This window comes from Brachyhypopomus gauderio, chromosome 18 (genome assembly GCF_052324685.1).
Source record: "Brachyhypopomus gauderio isolate BG-103 chromosome 18, BGAUD_0.2, whole genome shotgun sequence".
In the NCBI taxonomy this organism is placed as follows: Eukaryota; Metazoa; Chordata; class Actinopteri; order Gymnotiformes; family Hypopomidae; genus Brachyhypopomus; species Brachyhypopomus gauderio.
In genome coordinates, this window is record NC_135228.1 from 11,729,339 (window position 1) to 11,736,214 (window position 6,876).

Sequence of the window (6,876 nt, forward strand, 5' to 3'; positions counted from 1 at the left end):
GGCCCGGCCGAGGTCGGGATGAGGTCGGGCCGAGGTCCCCCGGTAGGAGGGGTGATCCGTTTGGGCGGTGAATTTCTTCGTTGGCCCAAAACACGCAAAGAAAACAACGCAGCGAAAGAAGACGTGCGCGAGTATGTGCGGAAAAAGCATCTGCAAATGTGCTGGGGGAGCCATCAGGCAGACGGGGGAGGGAGCGGATCGCGGACCCTTCCAGTACCTCCTCTGTGGGGCCATGGCCGCCGCCCCTCCCCCTCTCGTCCCTACGCGCACCGCCTGCCCCCCCTCCCCCCTGCTGATGGTGCGATACGTCCCAAAAGGTCCAGTAAAGCAGAGGCACAGGACCACATCTGTGTGTGAGGCGGCCCCGGGGCAAGACCGTCTCCCCCAACCGCACTCCCAGAACTCTGTAAACCCTAAAGAACCTGGGCTCAGCAGGAGGTGCTGTGTCTGGCCTGGCCCTGTTAAACACAGCCTCCGGGGTAGCCTCTGTCCTTTGCTGTGATTTGCCGATCCAAAAGCCAAAATTTTTGGGCCATATTAGCCCGATCAAATCACTCGTTCCTGATGTTTTGTGATCTGACTTTTGAGTTTATAGCTGGTTGTTGCTAAAACAGAAACTCCAGGTGTGGCAACCACCAGTTCGCATCGCCGGTTAGCAAAACATCATTGCGTAGAGAATTAAGCTCGGTGATGTGTGGGAGGAGCATTAGTTAAACCAAATTAGCATCCAGCATAAATGTTGCCGTTTTAATGGTAGGAAAGGTGCGACTAGGGACCCTAAATGAGATAAATGAATAAAACATCCTTGTTCCTCCTGTCTCTCTCTCCCTTAGCCCATGCTTTTCTACCCCACTACGCTGTCTCTCTCTCTCTCTCTCTCTCTCTCTCTCTGTCTTTCTCTCTCTCTCTTTCTCACTCTCTCCTTCTCTGACACAAAGTCAATGGCATGAATAATTCACAGGGCTCGCGCGTTCTCAGAGCCATGGGTGACCTTTCCCCGCAGGAAGTGGAATCGAAACACAACAATAGGCCGGGAGCGCGGGAGGATCCCCGGCTAACGGGACTCTAAAAACACAGCCGGGGATACAGAAACTCCAGGATTCCATACATTACGCCCTCATGAATGATTCAGCGGCCGAGCCTGAAAAGAGAGGGGAGAATAAACACAGCCGCCCACGTGCCGGCCTGGCGGACTCACCTCGGCAACACCGCGCGCACCCAACCCCCAGCGCTTACGAAATCCTGCAGAGTTACGAAGTTCTTAATTAAGAAGTTTTGCAAAAAAATTATGATGTCACTTGATGGACCATCCTCCGTGTATCTCGAACCTACCTGTCGGAAAGCGGGACGATCTGAAAGTCGGATGGATAACAACGGATCTGCTTATTCCGATTACACAAACCAGCAGCTTTGAAAGCGAAAATATTCGAGTGGGATTTTGAACTGTTTTCAAGCAGGTTTGACTCAGGCCTCAGTGAAGTGCTCAGTGTGGTGTGACGTGCCGCTCTAAATTTTTACTTCCTGTTTCTCATGTGCCAGTGTTATACTAATGACATTTCAAGTGGCACCATCACCAACACAGTCTTTCTGGTTCCCAGAAGGATGGGTGACACTTTCTGAAGTTTGATGTAACTCTGAGGCAGCAATTAACCTGGTATCATATACAGTCACACAGAAAAGCAATTGAAAACAAATGTTATATCCCATTGAAAACAGTCATGTTTTTCTCTTTCTCATGCACCTGGAAAGACTGCAATTCAAAGCAGGAAGTGACATCAATAACCTAGGAGGGGCTCTTCCTGTCTGCTATTCTGCACTTAGGTCAAAAATTTCATTCAGCAGAAACTCTGATCATCAGGCCGATGCATAATGTGTCTTACATCTCACTAGTGTTAACAATCCCTCGCGCGCGCACACACACACACACACACCACACACACACACACACACACACACACACACACACACACACACACACACACACAACACACACACACACACACACACACACACACAAAGCATTCTATAAAAAAAACAAATCTGTGCCCATCTCTTTCACATGGGAAAGGCTGAGAATCACTCTCAGTTTCAGATGTGCCGACATGATAAACTAGAGGCTGTATCTGGGAGGTACTTCACACAGAAGCACTCTCTCTCTCTCTCTCTCTCTCTCTCTCTCTCACACACACACACACACACACATACACACACGCACACACACTCGCACACATATATATGCACACACGCACACCTCTGGATAAATCTTCTAGCGATCACCGAACAGAACATATCGATATCACTACAGGCACACGAGTGGACCTGCGCTACCCTAAATGACCCTATATCACAGGTTCTGCACCAGGACCCAAACTGAGCAAAGACGCCAGCAATGCTACGTCTAACGCCACAAAGCCTCTGACCGCAGCCCGTCGCGCGGACGGTTGCCGACTACGTCACTGTGAGCGGATGCCTCCATCCATTTTAATGACCCCTCCCATCCTGCACCCCCCCCCCCCCCCCCCAACATGTCAATTAGGCGACAGGAGCAGATGGACTTTAAGTAATTAAGCTTACATGATGAATGATGACACACCCGCGATTCCTGCATCATAAACGCGGGAGCAGCGTTAGAGGGCCGCACTGTCCCAGAGAGGCCTGCACGAATGAAGCCAGTCACCTCCTGCCCACAACGCACGCCTGCCATGGGGGAATGATTGACAGGCCTCAGCACACGCGCACACGTGTGCACGGCACGTGCGCGCTCGCCTGTGATTGGTCCTTTTGACAGAAAGGGGGCTTCCTTCTTCCACACAGAAACACCACTCCCACCCCCCCCACCTCCCCTGACAGGACACACACCAGCGATTCCAGTGCCTGTAGCAACACAGCCACACACACACAAACACACTCACACATTCAAAAACACCCACCTGCACGACCACATACTAATACACACTCACACACCACACGTAGCCTTACAGACCAGAGAGAGGGCGAATGCCATTCAGGAGAAGTTAGAGTCACTTTCCCAGAGAGAGAGAGAGAGAGAGGAGAGAGTAGAGAGAGAGAGAGAGAGAGAGAGAGAGAGAGAGAGAGAGAGACCACGAAAGCAAGAGAGAGACAAGCAGACAGACAAAGAAAAAGAGTATAAACCCATACTAAAAACAATAACGCTGAGGTGAGGTGAGAAGGGTGTGTGGGGTAAGGGGTAAGACAGGACAGGGAAGGGGGCAGGGGGGTAAGAGAGGATAGAGCAGCCACCCACCCACATAGCTGAATGCCTTTAGCACTTGTTGGGATGTTTGCAGCCGAATGAACTTCACGCCATTCATCCACCATTACTATCTTAGAGAGGAAGATACGGAGTTACTGTCCTCTACCAGCCAGGCTGACGAGGATCACACATAGAGCAAAAACACTGCCGAACCACGCAACAGCTGCATGCGTCAGAGACCCCCACCACTCACCACCACCACCACCTCCACCACCACCACTCACCACCACCCACCACCACCACCACCACCACCACCACCACTCACCACCACCTCCACCACCACCTCCACCACCACCACTCACCACCACTCACCACCACCACCTCCACCACCACCTCCACCCAGCCCACTCCTCCTCATTTTCATTTCTATCAATCTTCGTAGTGCTGCAGCTCGATATCTTTCCTCTCTTCTCCTCCCCTCTCCTCTCCCCTCCCCTCCTCTCTCCTCTCCTCTCCTCTCCTCCCCTCCCCTCCTCTCTCCCCTCCTCTCTCCTCTCCTCTCCTCTCCTCCCCTCTCCTCTCCTCTCCTCTCCTCCCCTCTCCTCTCCTCTCCTCCCCTCCTCTCCTCCCCTCCCCTCCCCCCCCTCCTCTCTCCTCTCCTCCCCTCTCCCTCCTCCCCTCCTCCTCCTCTCTCCTCTCCTCTCCTCCCTCTCCTCTCCTCTCCTCTCCTCCCTCCTCCTCTCCTCCTCTCCTCCTCCTCCCCTCCCCTCCCCCCCTCTCTCCTCTCCTCCCCTCCCCTCTCCCCTCCCTCCTCTCCCCTCCTCCCCTCCTCTCCTCCCCTCCCTCTCCTTCCTCTCTGGTCTGCTCTTTCTCACTCTCTGCATGCCACTGCTCTCTTTAATTGCCTCTCTATTGCCACCCCCACCCCAGTGATGGCTGGGCTCACTCTGACAATGCCTAGATCAGCTTAAAACCCAGACAATGTAGAGCAACCATGTATGAGGTAATGGAGAGCGCTAATACACTGATTTGTGTCTTTCAGGGTTTTACTTTTGGGGCAGGCTGAGCTGGCAACAATCTCAGCCGTGTGTGGCGGCAAATGGCATGCGATCACAAACTCATACACACACACACACACACACACACACACACACACACACACACACACACACAAACGCTTTGCCACATCCGGGTGGCCAGAGATTCTCCATCCAGGAAGGCCCCCGCACCCCACCCTCCTCCATGAATGGAGTGCCGTCAAACCCCAGACAGAGAGAAAGACCTTCCTCAGCTCAGAGTCCGTTTACAGACACTAGAGTGTGGAGAAAAAACCGTCAAGGCGGATCTGACCGGCGCCAGTTCACTGCACCGGTATACACTTTATAGACGAGGGTAAACCAGTTCAGAGTCATCCTGGCTTATGACATTTCTGAGAAAACCTTCCTGAGATTCCCACTTCGGATCAGGAAATCGGACAACCGTGTGGCAAAGGTTTGACTCTAGACAGACACACACACAAATGCAAGCACTTTCTCACACCCCTCCTGGGCCAAAAGATCTCAGGTCTCAGGAGTAACAAGCAGCCTGTAAGGCTAGACGCCTGAAAGAAGCCGCCAAGGACAGGTGACACGACCGCAGTGCCACGCCGACCTATTTCTAGTTCAAAATCCCTCTTAAAACATTTCGATCTTTTAAAAATCCCTTAAAAGTTGCCTCTTCCCCATCAGCTGGCTTTACCGAAGGCTCAAACTAGAGCTCAAACTTTTAGGTATTTTTTCCTAAACACGAAGACTAGCGATGGAGGTAAGAACCAGACGAGACGTCGTACAATAAGAGTCCTCAGCACGTCTGCAGAGGAGGAAGATTGGGTGGGCTGGGGCGGCGTGAGAGTGATTAACCTAGGAGAGACACCGGGGTGTGTGCAGGGGGGGGGGGTTGGAGACCGTTGGCGGCGTCTATCATATGTCAACTGGCTTTTGTGTCTGTGACAGTTGTGGGGGGGGGAGATTAAAGTATTGGAAATATTCTTATTGGGGGAGGTGAAAGGTCAGTCTAGCTGGTGGAAGGTGAAGTGAGCATATGGCTAAAGCAAAGGAGATAACACAAGCTGAACACACACACACACACACACACACACACACACACACACACAAACATGCAATCGAAGAGTGAAAGGGCTTGAGAAAGCACGAAATGTGAGTCACAACAAGACAGCTGCATTAAAAAAAAGAATATGGGGAAAGAATGCGTTTACATGTGTCGCCAATCTAAGCTTGTGTCTGGAGCCTATTAAGGATATGGGAGAACAGCGTTGAATCTGGGCACGCTCGTCACCGCCTACGTGGAGGACCCGAGACAACGAGCCACACCTGCGATTTGTGCGGGGTCAGCGCTGAGACCTGATGACCCTTTGTAGCAAAGCGACCTTTGTGCCATTGTTTGTTTCCAAATGCACAGTGTAAACCGTAGAAAACATGAAATTTGTCCTCTTAACTGTATAATAAGGGTTCATTAGTGTTTTTGACAGTGGTCTATCCCTGTGGCTTAGGAGAGAAATCTAATTAGAGCGTGACCTGCGAAGCGCAGACAGAAGAATTAACGCCGGCCGCGCTAATTACGACGGCAAAGTCGAGCCGGTTCTTTGAAACAAGGGCAGTCTAATGAGCTCTTCTTTACCCAGCCAAATCCACGAGAGGAAGGAGCTCGACCTCGCCGTGGCCGCCGCCTCTTTCCTGTCTTCTCCACGGAAGCAGAGATGACGCTCGCTGAGGCGATACCGCTGAGGCGATACCGCTGAGCTCGACGCTCGCTCACGAGGGAACGTGGCGGCCTCCGGCCGCCTCCTCAAACCAAACTGACTCTTTCCCCAGGGAGCGCTGCCCACGAGCGCCTCCAAGTTCATTCGTTGAACCGCCTGTTCAGCCCCATCCAGAACTGGCCCGGACAGTTCTGTCTGGTTCCTGTGAAGTGGGTCAGCGTCGGCGCCGGGCGCCTGACACCCGGCACCGCGCCGTTGGGATGCGGAGGACCCAGCAGCCTGGCTACATCACCGAGAACAGGAGACACTCTAGAAGAGCACTGTGACCTCTGACCTGTCACCTGTGACCTGTGACAGAAAATGCCTCATTGAGCCTGAGCAGTAGCTGACATACGACACGAAACCATTTCCTGTAGTGCCCACAGCCCAACATCTCCAAGCATACCTGTGTATCCACATACACATGCTAACAAAGGCAACGGTACAGAGCACAGCATTGTAGCTAATGTCTAACAACCAACAAACACGTTATGAATACAACCATTGCAGCTACAAATTGTTATTAATACTGTAATAACAACATGATAGTCAGAGGAAAGAGAGGTTTTGGAGAGAAGGAGATTTGGGGAGAAACAGATGCAGAGCAAAAGAGAGAAAGGCCTCATTTGGGTACCCGGGGGGAGATAGAGGGAGGAGAGAAAGAGAGTGGGAGAGAGAGAGGAGAGAGAGAGCGAGAGAGAGAGAGAGAGAGAGAGAGAGAGAGAGGGGATACAGAGGGCAGAGAGAGAGAGTGTGTGTGTGTGTGTGTGTGTGTGTGTGTGTGTGTGTGTGTGTGTGTGTGTGTCTGTGTGTGTGTGTCTGTGTGTGTGTGTGTGTGTCTGTGTGTCTGTGTGTGTTGGGGTGG

General features: G+C 52.3%; 1 protein-coding gene across 1 annotated transcript in view; it reads right to left on the minus strand.

Moving 5' to 3' along the window:
- Positions 1 to 6,876, minus strand: part of ebf1b (EBF transcription factor 1b) — a 97,847-nt gene that overhangs the window by 76,521 nt on the left and 14,450 nt on the right.